The sequence below is a fragment of the Dendrobates tinctorius genome, unplaced genomic scaffold, assembly GCF_039654945.1.
Source record: "Dendrobates tinctorius isolate UK_male_01 unplaced genomic scaffold, ASM3965494v1 ptg000166l, whole genome shotgun sequence".
Taxonomy (NCBI): domain Eukaryota; kingdom Metazoa; phylum Chordata; class Amphibia; order Anura; family Dendrobatidae; genus Dendrobates; species Dendrobates tinctorius.
Window position 1 is genome coordinate 3,006,069 of NW_027361833.1, and position 15,855 is coordinate 3,021,923.

Consider the following 15,855-nt stretch of genomic DNA (forward strand, 5'->3'; position numbering starts at 1 on the left):
GCAAGTTTGCACACACTCTAGCAGGGACTTTGGCCCACTCCTCCATACAGATCGTCAAGGTTTCAGGGCTGTTGCTGGACAACATTGAGTTTCAGCTTTCCATAAAGATTTTCTATTGGGTTCAGGTCTGGCGACTGGCTAGGCTATTCTAGTGTAGTGACCCAGTCCAGAGTGTGTCTGTCCCTTTAAGTAATACTGAATTGTGAGTAGCTTCTGTACACTACTGATCACTCTCTAACTGGCTCTCTACATTTTTTGTGAGCTGTAATTCTCCATTTCTAGTCATCTTAATTTTAAATGCAATGCATTTCTCGTTTCCTGTGTTCTATCGCCATCTAATGGTGAAAGTGTACAATGACTGAATTATTTTTTGTAAGGATCTGAGATGTGAATTTGGTCTCCTATTGGCCAGCTCCTAGTCACATGGTCAATAGGAGGAGCTGTTTTTCCAGGTAAGCCTAGAATGTTTGGTAGTCTGACGGATGCCTTGAGGGAGAGCAGAACACACATGGAGGAGGTTTCTCCTGCAGGTATAAAAGCCTGAGTTCCCTCTAACCTGTACAGAAATCATTCTATTGCTGACAAGATTCACCAAATGTAAAGTATTGCTGACAGGATTCACCACATCTAAAGAATTGCTGAGAGGATTCACCACATCTCAAGTATTGCGGACAGGATTCACCACATCTAAAGAATTGCTGACGGGATTCACCATATCTAAAGTCTTTATGACTGGATTCACCACAGTTTCTACATTCACCTATAAGTACTTGTGCACGTGCCGTGACACACTGTTGAGATAAACCCAAGTACCCAAGTACAGGTCTGTAACCTCTAATTGCTGCGTCTACCTCCCTCTGTAAAATAGCAAAAGACATTGTCCAGTGCTCTTAAGGCTCCAGACCCTAATCTCATCTCAGCATCTAAGTGTGAACAGTAATTGCCGTGGACTACCAATGAGACACTGTTCCTTATTTGTTCCAAGTTATAATTCCCATTCCTGCTGAAGTAAAAGCAACTGTTATCCCCGAGACCGGTGTGTGTCATTATTCCTTCGGCTGCGGACACCGTGTGGGGGTGGATAGCAGGGAACGTTCGGCCTGGTCATTACAAGGCTGAATAAATGGCATCACGAACAGAATCTATTCCTCTGTGCCTGTTTACTGTTACTGAACTACAAGTCCCAGCACTGCTCATTAACCTCTATCTTGCTAGTGAATACTAGAGATGAGCGACTGCCTTTTTTCAGGTCGAGTCGGGTTTCGTGAAACCCGACTTTTGCAAAAGTCTGGTCGAACTAAATAGGCCGATTATCGTGAAAAATCGAAGGCCGACTGAAACATGAAACCCAATGCAAGTCAATGGGGAAGCAAAGTCGGCAGGGAGTGGAGGATAGGAAACACACCTACAGTGCCCTTTTGAATGCCAAAAACATCAATTCTTATTACTGAAGCATTTCAACCTTAATTTACTTCATAATACTAGTTACGCACTGAAAAATGGGGGTTATTTGGCTAAATTTGTGGGGGGGTAGGGCTGGCTCCAGGTTTTCATGTGCCCTGGGCCAAAGAGCGCCCCTTTAGCACATAGCACAACTCATGATGCTCCGATACGGTAGAGAAATAGCGGTATAGTACAATGAAAAATACTTCACTTTTTACATCTCATGACTGATATCCATTTTAAATTCTCCAATAGCTCCAAAAACGGAGAGTATATTACTCCATACAGTATTATGGCCACCGCATAGTGCGCTATAGAGAGTAATGAGGCCCATATATTTCTCCATACAGAATCATTGCTCCCATATGTTTGAAACAGTATATGATGAGCTCCACATAATGCTACAGTATACAGTGGGGAAAAAAAGTATTAAGGCTGGTTTCACATTTGCGTTTTTTAGCGCTGGAAAAAAACGCATATGTGCGCATGCGTTTTTTCCCCTATATTTAACATGGGTGCGCATACCTGCGCGCTTGTAAGCGCATGTATGCGATTTTCATGCGCTGCGTTTTTTTGGGGTGTGCGTTTGTATTTTCCAGACGCAGCATGTTGCATTTTTTGGCCCTGCAAAAAAGCGCATGCGCACATATGCGCACGTTTTGCGCTAAAAATGGCCATTATAGCCTATGGATGCGCATATGTGCGCACTGGCATGCTCATGTATGCGTTTTTTTGCATATGCGTTTTTTTTTTTAACCATGGAATTTAGGGGTTTGGGTTAGAGTTAGGGTTAGTTAAGGGGGTTTAGGGTTAGGGTTAGGGTCAGGGTTAGGGTTGGGGTTTGGGTCAGGGTTAGGGTTAAGTATGGTTTGGTTAAGGGTTAGGGTCAGGGTTAGGGTCAGGATTAGGGTTAAGTATGGTTTGGTTAAGGGTTAGGGTCAGGGTTAGGGTTAGGGTTAGGGTTAGGGTTAGGGTCAGGGTTAGGGTTAGGGTTAGGGTCAGGGTTAGGGTTAGGGTCAGGGTTAGGGTTAAGTATGGTTTTGTTAAGGGTTAGGGTCAGGGTTAGGGTCAGGATTAGGGTTAAGTATGGTTTGGTTAAGGGTTAGGGTCAGGGTTAGGGTTAGGGTTAGGGTCAGGGTTAGGGTTAGGGTCAGGGTTAGGGTTAAGTATGGTTTTGTTAAGGGTTAGGGTCAGGGTTAGGGTCAGGATTAGGGTTAAGTATGGTTTGGTTAAGGGTTAGGGTCAGGGTTAGGGTTAGGGTTAGGGTCAGGGTTAGGGTTAGGGTCAGGGTTAGGGTCAGGGTTAGGGTTAAGTATGGTTTTGTTAAGGGTTAGGGTCAGGGTTAGGGTTAGGGTCAGGGTTAGGGTTAAATATGGTTTTGTTAAGGGTTAGGGTCAGGGTTAGGGTCAGGATTAGGGTTAAGTATGGTTTGGTTAAGGGTTAGGGTCAGGGTTAGGGTTAGGGTTAGGGTTAGGGTCAGGGTTAGGGTTAGGGTTAGTTAGGGTTTAGGGTTTGGGTTAGGGTTAAGTATGATTTGGTTAAGGGTTAGGGTCAGGGTTAGGGTTAGGGTCAGGGTTAGGGTTAGGGTTAGGGTCAGGGTTAGGGTTAGTAAAGTCATGGTTTGGGTTAGTGTGAGGGGCCACCTAATGTTGGAAAAAAACGCAAACGCGGTAAAAACGCACTAAAAACGCATACAAACGCATAAAAACGCTGCTTTTTTTTCATGCATGCTCATAAAAATGCTTGAAAAAAACGCAGCAGTTGTATGCTTTTGTATGCGTTTTTTCAATGCGTTTTTTTGCGGGAAAAACGCGCTGCAAAAAAAGCAAGTGTGAAACTAGCCTTAGTCAGTCAGCAATAGTGCAAGTTCCACCACTTAAAAAGATGAGAGGCGTCTGTAATTTACATCATAGGTAGGCCTCAACTATGGGAGACAAACTGAGAAAAAAAAATCCAGAAAATCACATTGTCTGTTTTGTTTTCATTTTATTTGCATATTATGGTGGAAAATAAGTATTTGGTCAGAAACAAAATTTCATCTCAATACTTTGTGATATATCCTTTGTTGGCAATGACAGAGGTCAAACGTTTTCTGTAAGTCTTCACAAGGTTGCCACACACTGTTGTTGGTATGTTGGCCCATTCCTCCATGCAGATCTCCTCTAGAGCAGTGATGTTTTTGGATTTTCGCTTGGCAACACGGACTTTCAACTCCCTCCAAAGGTTTTCTATAGGGTTGAGATCTGGAGACTGGCTAGGCCACTCCAGGACCTTGAAATGCTTCTTACGAAGCCACTCCTTCGTTGCCCTGGCAGTGTGCTTTGGATCATTGTCATGTTGAAAGACCCAGCCATGTTTCATCTTCAATGCCCTTGCTGATGGAAGGAGGTTTGCACTCAAAATCTCACGATACATGGCCCCATTCATTCTTTCATGTACCCGGATCAGTCGTCCTGGCCCCTTTGCAGAGAAACAGCCCCAAAGCATGATGTTTCCACCACCATGCTTTACAGTAGGTATGGTGTTTGATGGATGCAACTCAGTATTCTTTTTCCTCCAAACACGACAAGTTGTATTTCTACCAAACAGTTCCAGTTTGGTTTCATCAGACAATAGGACATTCTCCCAAAACTCCTCTGGATCATCCAAATGCTCTCTAGCAAACTTCAGACGGGCCCGGACATGTACAGGCTTAAGCAGTGGGACACGTCTGGCACTGCAGGATCTGAGTCCATGGTGACGTAGTGTGTTACTTATGGTAGGCCTTGTTACATTGCTCCCAGCTCTCTGCAGTTCATTCACTAGGTCCCCCCGCGTGATTCTGGGATTTTTGCTCACCGTTCTTGTGATCATTCTGACCCCACGGGGTGGGATTTTGCGTGGAGCACCAGATCGAGGGAGATTATCAGTGGTCTTGTATGTCTTCCATTTTCTAATTATTGCTCCCACAGTTGATTTCTTCACTCCAAGCTGGTTGGCTATTGCAGATTCAGTCTTCCCAGCCTGGTGCAGGGCTACAATTTTGTTTCTGGTGTCCTTTGACAGCTCTTTGGTCTTCACCATAGTGGAGTTTGGAGTCAGACTGTTTGAGGGTGTGCACAGGTGTCTTTTTATACTGATAACAAGTTTAAACAGGTGCCATTACTACAGGTAATGAGTGGAGGAAAGAGCAGACTCTTAAAGAAGAAGTTACAGGTCTGTGAGAGCAAGAAATCTTGATTGCTTGTTTCTGACCAAATACTTATTTTCCACCATAATATGCAAATAAAATGAAAACAAAACAGACAATGTGATTTTCTGGATTTTTTTTTCTCAGTTTGTCTCCCATAGTTGAGGTCTACCTATGATGTAAATTACAGACGCCTCTCATCTTTTTAAGTGGTGGAACTTGCACTATTGCTGACTGACTAAATACTTTTTTTCCCCACTGTATGTTGGTCCCCATGAATGAAGCAACACTGTCTGATGGGCCCAAATAATGTTCCATATATAATGGGCCCCATTTGTAATGCTCTAGTGTATAATGGGCCCTGTAAATGCTGCTCCAGTGTCTGATGTCCACCTTTGGAATGCTCCAGTGTATGGTGGGCCCCATATATCATTCTCCAGAGTATAGTGCTCCCCAAAAATTGCTGTCCCAACATTGAAAACAATTAAATAAGTCTCCTCAAATAAGTCTCCTCGCTAGGGAATCCCTGTACTAGTCTGGGCGTACAAACGTGATGTCATTGCGCTCTCTGATCAGAATATCACTGACAGGAAACGCGGAAGACATCATGGCAGTGGAGCAGGGAGAGGTAAGTATTTCAACTTTGCAAGTGCTGTGATCCTGAGCAAGCAGGGGGGCCTACTCGCCGGCGACGGCACTGGCACAGGGCCCCTTCGACCACTGCACACCTGTCAACTCCATGTCTGCCCTCAAAGTGCCTGCCCGTGTATCCTCCCACAAATGCATTATGGCCTGCCTTTGCTCGCACAGCCGCTCAACCATGTGCAGGGTGGAGTTCCACCCTGTTGCATCGTCGATAATTAGGCGGTGCTTGGGAAGGTGGAGCAATCGCTGCAGCTTCTGCCCACGACTGGAGTGTACCGGCGACCGGTGGATGAGCAAGCACAGTCTTCAGACCTTCTGGAGCAGGTCTGTTAACTCCGGATAATTATTGAGGAAGCACTGCACCACCAGGTTCAAGGTGTGAGTCAAGCAAGGTATGCGTCTGAGTTTTGAAAAGGCTATGGCTGCCACAAAATTCCAGCCGTTATCACTAACTACCTTGCCTGCCTCAAGATGTAGACTGCCCAGCCATGACTCAGTTTGTCACTGCAAGTAGTCGGCCAGTACCTCCGCGGTGTGTCTGTCGCCCACACACATCATCTTCAACACAGCCTGCTGACGCTTTCCACTAGCTGATCGATAGAGGGACACCTCGTGTGCAACACTGGCAGCTGCGGATGGAGTGTTCGTGCGACTGTGCTGTGTGGATGAGCTTTCGCTTCTGGAGGAGGAGGAGGGTCGAACGCCTAGAGCCAACTGTTTCCTATAACGTGGGCTAGGCAGCACTGTGCCACCACCGCTGTCCCCTGTGGACCCGGCATCCACCACATTAACCCAGTGCGCAGTGATGGACACGTAACGGCCCTGGCCATGCCTACTGGACCATGCATCAGTTGTGAGGTGCACCTTTCCACTCACTGATTGCTTGAGTGCATGTACAATGCGGTCTTTCACATGAAGGTGGAGGGCTGAGATGGCTTTGCGAGAAAAGAAGTGGCGACTGGGTAGGTCATAGCGTGGTACTGCGTAGGCCATGAGTTCGTGGAAAGCTGCACTTTCAACCAACCGATAGGGCAACATCTCTAATGAGGGCGTTCAAACCCAGTGTACGCAGATGAGAGGATGAGTACTTTCTTGTCCTTCTCATAGTCTCTGGTAGGGTGAGCTGGACTTGAGAGCTGCATATGGTCGAACTAGCGGTGGACATGGTGGACTGAGAGAGGGTTGGTGATGGTGATGGAGTTGGTGTTCTTTCTGATGGCCTAGATTCAGCCTTTCGTTGCAATAACAGTGTGATTCCGTGACTGATTTGCCCTTGCGACGATAACTCAACATTTGCAGCTGGTGGTGTGCTAACCGGTGGGCTTACAGTGGGGGAAACAATGTAGTGTTGCTGACTACCTTGTTTGGGAGCAGTTGCACATGTGGTACGTGAGTTTTGGTAGTCGTCCACGCTTGCAAGTGCATGGTGGTTAAATGTCTTAGCATGCAACTGGTATTCAAATTTCTCAGATTTTTCCCTCGGCTAAAGGTCTTTGCACACTTCTAACGTATAACCTTTGCCTGATCATTAGGATTTTGTTCAAAAAAGTGCCACACTGTACTCTTCCTACTATGGAAGACATTTTGAGGCCTTGCACGCTGTGCTATTTTGACCATCTGGCCAAGCTGTCCTGCCAGATATCATCTGTTGTGATGTTGATGCCCGCTGCGGATGCTCCTCCTCCTCTTCTGAGCTATTGGCAGTGGCACCCTCTTCCCCCAATGTATGCCAATCTGGGTCAACAACTGGGTCATCCATCACCTCCTCTTCAATGTCATGTGCACCTTCCTCTGTGTTACCGTGTATGGTGGTATAGTATGCGGGAAGGGGCACCTGAGTTTCATCAGGGACAGATTCTGCCTCAGTACACTGCGAGGACAATGTAGTGCTCTGAGTGAATGTACCAGCAGAATCATCTATCAGTGGCTGTGCATCAGTGCACTCCATGTCAGATTCATCTTGGCCTGGGTAATTCACGATTTGACTTGATAACCCAGGCATGGTATGTGAAAACAGCTCCATGGAGTAATCTGTAGTGTGGCCTGCCGCATCCTTCAATTTTGGTTGGGGTGAAGGACACAAGGAAAGGTGTGGTTCATGACCATGAGCCTCCAATGACGACTCAGTGCTTTTATTTTTTAAAACTTCAGAAGAGGAGGCGATAGAGCTGGAAGCTGAGTCAGCAATGTAAGCCAAAACTTGTTCTTGAAGCTCCGGCTTTAAAAGCGGCTTACCTACTCCCAGAAAAGGGAGCCTTCGAGGCCTTGTGGAGCCAGACGATGACGCAGGCTCAACACCTCCTGCATTAGGTGCTATTTTGCTTTTGCCACTACCAGCAGATCCACCACCAACACCAACACCATCATTACCAGCTGCCAACCCCCGCCCACTTCCACGGACTCTTCCACCACACTTCCTCATTTTTGGGGAAAATGTACCCAAAAAACACCAACTATATGGTACTGTAAAACAAGGTACAACGTGTATATAGGAGTGGGGAGAATTTGAATCTCTCTAGATTTCAGGACACAGTTGGATTCTGTCAGGCCCTGTTTATATTGCACCACAATGTGACAGGCAGATTCTGGATGGTGTAAGAAAGGTGTATAGAGGACTGTGGAGAATTGGGATCTCCCTAGACTTCAGGACACAGTTGGATTCTGTCAGGCCCTGTTTATATTACACCGCAATGTGACAGGCAGATTCTGGATGGTGTAAGAAAGGTGTATAGAGGACTGTGGAGAATTGGGATCTCTCTAGACTTCAGGACACAGTTGGATTCTGTCAGGCCCTGTTTATATTACACCGCAATGTGACAGGCAGATTCTGGATAGTGTAAGAAAGGTGTATAGAGGACTGTGGAGAATTAGAATCTCTCGACTTCAGGACACAGTTGGATTCTGTCAGGCCCTGTTTATATTACACCGCAATGTGACAGGCAGATTCTGGATGGTGTAAGAAAGGTGTATAGAGGACTGTGGAGAATTGGAATCTCTCGACTTCAGGACACGGTTGGATTCTGTCAGGCACTGTTTATATTACACCGCAATTTGACCGGCAGAAATTGCCTAGTGTATGACAAACTACAAGGTGTATATAGAATTGGGCAGAATTGGAATCTCCCTAGAGTGTAGGTCTGTAAGAATGGACAAACTCCTCGACTTTTCCTTACAGAGTCACACACATAGAAAGCTTCAATTTGGCCGTGATAACAGCTGTTACACGGTACTGAGAGAGGAGCGTGCACGTACACCGCTGTACAGTGTATGTAAAATTGTCAAGCTCCGTGTTTTTGTATACGGACTGACACACGCTGTCTCGCTTTAGTTTTGAATGTAATCAAACAGCAAATATACTATACTGTTAGAAAAACGGACAAAACTTAAAGGTGTAGGTCTGTAAGAACGGACAAACTCCTCGACTTTTCCTTACAGAGTCACACACGTAGATAGCTTCAATTTAGCCGTGATAACAGCCGTTACACGGTACTGAGAGAGGAGCGTGCACGTACACCGCTGTACGGTGTATGTAAAATTGTCAAGCTCCGTGTTTTTGTATACGGACTGACACACGCTGTCTCGCTTTAGTTTTGAATGTAATCAAACAGCAAATATACTAAACTGTTTGAAAAATGGACAAAACTTAAAGGTGTAGGTCTGTAAGAACGGACAAACTCCTCGACTTTTCCTTACAGAGTCACACACGTAGATAGCTTCAATTTGGCCGTGATAACAGCCGTTACATGGTACTGTGTGAGGAGCGTACACCGCTGTACGGTGTGTGAAAAATTGAACGCTCACTACCTCACCAGGACAAAATAATACAATTTGGATTGCTTTTAAAAAAGCAGTTTGAACACCAGTGTGCACACAGCAATGCAGCTAGCCTTAAAAGGCAGGCTAATCACCACCAGCGCTGCTGCACAAAAGCAAAAATCTTCACCTTTCACTGCACAGTAACTACAGTGAAAAGTGCTAGCAGCAGAAGCAGTTTTTTTCTTTTTGCCTTCCTAACGCTCTCCCTACAGAATCAGCGGCTGCAGCAGCTCTCCCTATTCTTAGATCAGCATGAGTAACATGGCGTTCAGTGTCCCTGCCCTTTTATACCCCCTGTGACACCACACAAAGCAAGCCAATCACTTGCATGCCCTTCTCCAAGATGGTGGTGACCGCTGCCTATGTCATCACGTTGCCCACAGTGTCCGTTCTTCCTGATTGGCTGAAAAAGGGTGCTAAAGCATCTTTTGAAACGCGACTTTGGTGCTAAAGTCGCCGACCTCATGGCCGACCTCAAGCTAAGGTCGGGTTTCTTTTCATGAAACCCGACTTTGGTGAAAGTCGGCGACTTTTAATTTTTTTGACCCGTTTCGCTCAACTCTAGTGAATACTGCTAAAGACTGTCTTGCTGCTGCTGCTTGTATTTGTGCGTGAACCCTAGGAGTGTGATCCTTGTGTTTCTCACGGCTGGATGGTGCATGCCTGTTTTGCACATAGTGTGACCGACGTCTGCCATAGCTTCTCTCCTTTCCTGCCTCTCAAGTTAAGTTGTATAATTGTGCATTTCTTGAAGTTACAGTGTTGTCCTTATTCTTAAAGAGACAGTAGCGGTATTAACACCAAAATGTCTGACCCTCTTCATAATGACCAGGTAGGGTCCACTAACTCTACACCATCATCGTCATCAGCTAGTGTTCCAGTTTCACAGGCTAATGCCGACAACCCCGTTCCAGCCCCTGTCATGGCCAATGGCATGCCATTCTTCATAGGAACCTCTAGTCTCCCAATCTGCAGAGTAGATCTCCAGACACTTGGTGGGTTCAAAGAAAAACTTATGTACACTCTTGAACTCTTCTCACTTTCTCCCCATCAGCAGGCACAACTTCTCCTGGGCCAGCTTTAAGGTCCAGCTGCTGAAGAAGTCCATTCCTGGCCAACCAACTGAAAAGACCAGCGTAGAACAGATCCTCACCCGCCTGAGAAGAGAATTTGTGCACCAGTCGCCTACCAAGGTTCTTCTAAAATTTTACAACCGACATCAGGAACCAGGTTAGACAATCAGGGACTCCGCATTAGCCCTTCAGTCTGCATACAGGGCTTTACAGAAAATAGACAAACTAGATCCTGCTGTTACAGAAAACATAATCACTGCCAAATTCATAGAAGGTGTGGATTCGAGACTCGTACAAAGTCAATTCTGCATGCTAGCAGCACAAAACACCAGCATGACTTTCTTAGACTTTAAAGCTCTAGCCTTGTGGGTAGTGGGTAAGGACTCACCTTGTCCCAGCTATGTTCCAGCTCCAGTTGATGCTCCTTTGCCAATCCCACCTGAACCAGCAGACTGTTTCATTCCTGCTCAAGAGGAAGATGAAAGGTTGAAGCCTTCAGAGCGAAGCACAAAGGGAACACTTCCAGCCTGCTACAGAGACTAAAAAAAATAAATATCCTGTTTCATATGTATATTTAGTTGGCTAGTCAGTTTAGTAAAGTTTACGCCTCTGCACCTACATAATGCCATGCACTTTGCTTATTGTTTGCAATATTTTCCTATGCAGCCATGGACTTATTATGCACTGGTGCTTGCCACTAAATTGCCTTTCCAGAGCCTTTCATATGGACGATAGTATATTGCGGAAAGAGACTCTATTTCACACTGGCACTTCCACCTTCATGTTTTGCAGATGTTTATTGCGTATTGTTCTCCCATATATCTGAGCATGCTTGCCTTGGTGTTGCTTTACATTACCTGTATTTTTCCTACTTTAGTAGTCCACCACTCGCACAGTCGCCGAGGACGGCTTATCTTCAGAGGGAAAGTATGTAGTGACCCAGTCTAGATTGTGTCTGTCCCTTTAAGTAATACTGAATTGTGAGTAGCTTTTGTACAATGCTGCTCACTCTCTAAATGGCTCTCTACATTATTTGTGAGCTGTAATTCTCCATTTCTAGTCACCTTCATTTTAGATGCAATGCATTTCTCATTTGCTGTTTTCTGTCGCCATCTAATGGTGAAAGTGTACAATGGCTGAATTATTGTTTTGTAAGGATCTGAGATGTGAATTTGGTCTCCTATTGGTCAGCTCCTAGTCACATGGTCAATAGGAGGAGCTGTTTTTCCAGGCAAGTCTAGAATGCTTGGTAATCTGAGGGATGCCTTGAGGGAGAGCAGAACACACGTGGAGGAGGTTTTTACCTCAATATCTCCTGCAGGCATAAAAGCCTGAGGTCCCTCTACCTGTAAACAAATCATTCTATTGCTGACAGGATTCACCAAATGTAAAGTATTGCTAACAGGATTCACCACATGTAAAGTATTGCTGACAGGATTCACCACATCTAAAGAATTGCTGACAGGGTTCACCACATCTAAAGTCTTTATGACTGGATTCACCACAGTTTCTACATTCACCTATAAGTAGAGATGAGCGACTTTGCCTTTTTTTGGGGTCGAGTCGGGTTTCATGAAACCCGACTTTCTCAGAAGTCGAGTAGAAAAAAATTGGCCGACTATAGGGAGAAGTCAGAGGTCCGACTGAAACACGAAACCCAATGCAAGACAATGGGGATGCAAAGTCTTCAGGAAGTGGAGGACAGTAAACACACCTACAGTGCCCATTTCAATGCCAACGACATCAATTCTTATTATTTAAGCTTGTCAACCTTAATTTACTTTATAATAATAGTTATGCATTGAAAACTGGGGGTTATTTGGCTAAAGTTGGGGGGTAGGGCTGGCTCCAGGTTTTCGTGTGCCCTGGGCGAAAGAGTGTCAATGGCCCCCTTTAACACATACCACAATTCATGATGCTCCGATACAGCAGAGAAATATTGGTATAGTGCAATGACAAATACTTCACTTCTTACATTACATGACTGATATCTATTTTAAATTCTACAATAGCTCAAAAACCGGACAGTATATTCCTCCATACAGTATTATGGCCACCACATAGTGCCCCATACAGAATAATGAGCCCCATATATTGCTCCAAACAGAATAATTGGTCCCATATAATGTTCCATACAGTATATTATGATTTCCACATAAAGCTGCAGTATATGATTGTCCCCATATAATGTGCCATACAGTATAGGACGGTCCCCATAGAGTAGAATCAGCCCCACATATTGCTCCATACAGATTAATGAGTTGCATAAAAAGCTCCATACAGTATATGATGGGCCCCATGAATTGCTCCATACAGAATGGGCTCCATATAATGCTCCATACAGAATAGGCTCCATATAATGCTCCATACCCTATATTATGCCCCATAAATAATGAACCCCATATGATGCTCCATTATATGATAGGCCCCATGGATGATGCTCCATTGTATGATGACACATGTATGTATCACATGCATCCAAATACTCCACAGCGTGGCTGCCCAGTAAAGGTCTAAAATATAGTTGAGCGACTTTGGTCAGATCGGGTTTCATGAAACAAAATTTGTTTCAGATGAAACTGGTCCGACTAGGGCAAAAAAAGAAAATAAGGGGGGAAGCCAGCACTGCTTAAGGTTAGAACGCACAAATTGGAGTGCATATGCACATAATGTCTAGCTGTATTCAAAAATGAGATATTTAGCAAAAAAATTGATCAATTCAATTGAGCCACCCCGCCGCGCCAAGGCAATCTCATATGGGGGGTCCTACTCTATATATTTTTAATAAATACTGTGCCATTACGGCCTCCTAAATACATTCAGAGCATGACTACATCAAGTGCAATCTGTACCTGAACATTACTGGATCGCTCCCATGAAGCCAGATGAAGCAAGTGCAGATAAAGGCCAACCAGGTCTGAACACAGACATATCAGGAATGGCCTCCACACATTGCCCGACCAGCAAACACAGATGAAGGGCGATGTTGGTCCAGACACAGGTTCACAATTAAATAAAGCTTGGGGCAGGGTGGGGCTGCCGTGTGTGTGCACAGCAGCCTAATCCATCACAATGAACACAGAAAAATCATAGCGGGTATAACCAAGTGTGCACGGCAACAGTGGTGGTGAGCCACAAACCAACAACAAGAAAATAGGGGGGGAAGCCAGCACTGCTTAAGGTTAGAACGCACAAATTGGAGTGCATATGCACATAATGTCTAGTTGTATTCAAAAATGAGATATTTAGCAAAAAAATTGATCAATTCAATTGAGCCACCCCGCCGCGCCAAGGCAATCTCATATGGGGGGTCCTACTCTATATATATTTAATAAATACTGTGCCATTACGGCCTCCTAAATACATTCAGAGCATGACCACATCAAGTGCAATCTGTACCTGAACATTACTGGATCGCTCCCATGAAGCCAGATGAAGCTAGTGCAGATAAAGGCCAACCAGGTCTGAACACAGACATATCAGGAATGGCCTCCACACATTGCCCGACCAGCAAACACAGATGAAGGGCGATGTTGGTCCAGACACAGGTGCACAATTAAATAAAGCTTGGGGCAGGGTGGGGCTGCCGTGTGTGTGCACAGAAGCCTAATCCATCACAATGAACACAGAAAAATCATAGCGGACATAACCAAGCGTGCACGGCAACAGTGGTGGTGAGCCACAAACCAACAACAAGAAAATAGGGGGGGAAGCCAGCACTGCTTAAGGTTAGAATGCACAAATTGGAGTGCATATGCACATAATGTCTAGCTGTATTCAAAAATGAGATATTTAGCAAAAAAATTGATCAATTCAATTGAGCCACCCCGCCGCGCCAAGGCAATCTCATATGGGGGGTCCTACTCTATATATTTTTAATAAATACTGTGCCATTACGGCCTCCTAAATACATTCAGAGCATGACCACATCAAGTGCAATCTGTACCTGAACATTACTGGATCGCTCCCATGAAGCCAGATGAAGCAAGTGCAGATAAAGGCCAACCAGGTCTGAACACAGACATATCAGGAATGGCCTCCACACATTGCCCGACCAGCAAACACAGATGAAGGGCAATGTTGGTCCAGACACAGGTGCACAATTAAATAAAGCTTGGGGCAGGGTGGGGCTGCCGTGTGTGTGCACAGCAGCCTAATCCATCACAATGAACACAGAAAAATCATAGCGGACATAACCAAGCGTGCACGGCAACAGTGGTGGTGAGCCACAAACCAACAACAAGAAAATAGGGGGGGAAGCCAGCACTGCTTAAGGTTAGAATGCACAAATTGGAGTTCATATGCACATAATGTCTAGCTGTATTCAAAAATGAGATATTTAGCAAAAAAATTGATCAATTCAATGGCTCAATTGAATTGATCAATTTTTTTGCTAAATATCTCATTTTTGAATACAGCTAGACATTATGTGCATATGCACTCCAATTTATGCGTTCTAACCTTAAGCAGTGCTGGCTTCCCGTCCTATTTTCTAGGGCAAAAAAAGTCGGAGTTTCGTCCGAAACCCGACCCCAATGCAAGTCGATGGGGAATAAAAGTCGGCATTGAGTGGATGAATGTCATCTGCTCAATGCCAACTTTTATTTCCCATTGACTTGCATAGGGGTCGGGTGTCGGACGAAACTCCGACTTTTTTTTGCCCTAGTCGGACCAGTTTTATTTGAAACAAATTTTGTTTCATGAAACCCGATCCGACCAAAGTCACTCAACTCTAGTCAAAAAGAAGAAAAAATAAAGACATGGCCCCCTTGTTCACCTGATCTGAACCCCATAGAGAACCTGTGGTCCCTCATAAAATGTGAGATCTACAGGGAGTCAAAACATTACACCTCTGGGAACAGTGTCAGGGAGGCTGTGGTGGCTGGTGCACGCAATGTTGATTGTAAACAGATCAAGCAACTGACAGAATGTATGGATGGAAGGCTTTTGAGTGTCATCGTAAAGAAAGGTGGCTATGTTGGTCCCTTTTTTTGGTTTTGAATGTCAGAAATGTTTATTTCTACATTTTGTGTTGTTACATTGGTGAAAATAAACAAGTGAGATGGGTATATATTTGGTTTTTATTAAGTTGTCTAATAATTCTGCACAGTAATAGTTACCTGCACAAACAGATATCCTCCTAAGATAGCGAAATCTAAAAAAAAACCCACTCCAACTTCCAAAAATATTAAGCTTTGATATTTATGAGTCTTTTCAGTTGATTGAGAACATAGTTGTTGTTCAATAATAAAAAGAATTCTCTCAAGTACAACTTGCCTAGTAATAATTATGCAAACAAGTATCAACCTAGGGCCTTGTCAGATCACTCCCCTGTTATGGAGACATTTAATTGGGAAAATGGCGGGAGAGGGGAACGGGCACCATGGTCGCTTAATGCATTCTGGTCAACTATTATTCAAGCTGATGCTAGGATCCCTGACTTGCTAAAATAATTTTTTGCTATTAACCCCTTTTCCCCAAGGGTGGTTTGCACGTTAATGACCAGGCCAATTTTTACAATTCTGACTACTGTCCCTTTATGAGGTAATAACTCTGAAACGCTAACATGGATCCCACTGATTCTGACATTATTTTCTCGTGACATATTGTACTTCATGTTAGTGGTAAAATTTCATTCAAATAACTTGCGTTTATTTGAGAAAAAACAGAAATTTGGCGAAGAATTTGAAAATTTTGCAATTTTCCAAC

The 15,855-nt window shown here is 44.5% G+C and overlaps 1 long non-coding RNA gene across 1 annotated transcript in view; it reads left to right on the forward strand.

Moving 5' to 3' along the window:
* LOC141053635 (uncharacterized) overlaps positions 1-14,397 on the forward strand; it is a 166,228-nt gene extending 151,831 nt beyond the window's left edge. The window contains exon 6 of the long non-coding RNA XR_012221236.1: positions 10,128-14,397. This is a non-coding gene — a long non-coding RNA (uncharacterized lncRNA). The remainder of the gene's footprint in view (positions 1-10,127) is intronic.
* The last annotated feature ends 1,458 nt before the right edge of the window (positions 14,398-15,855 follow it).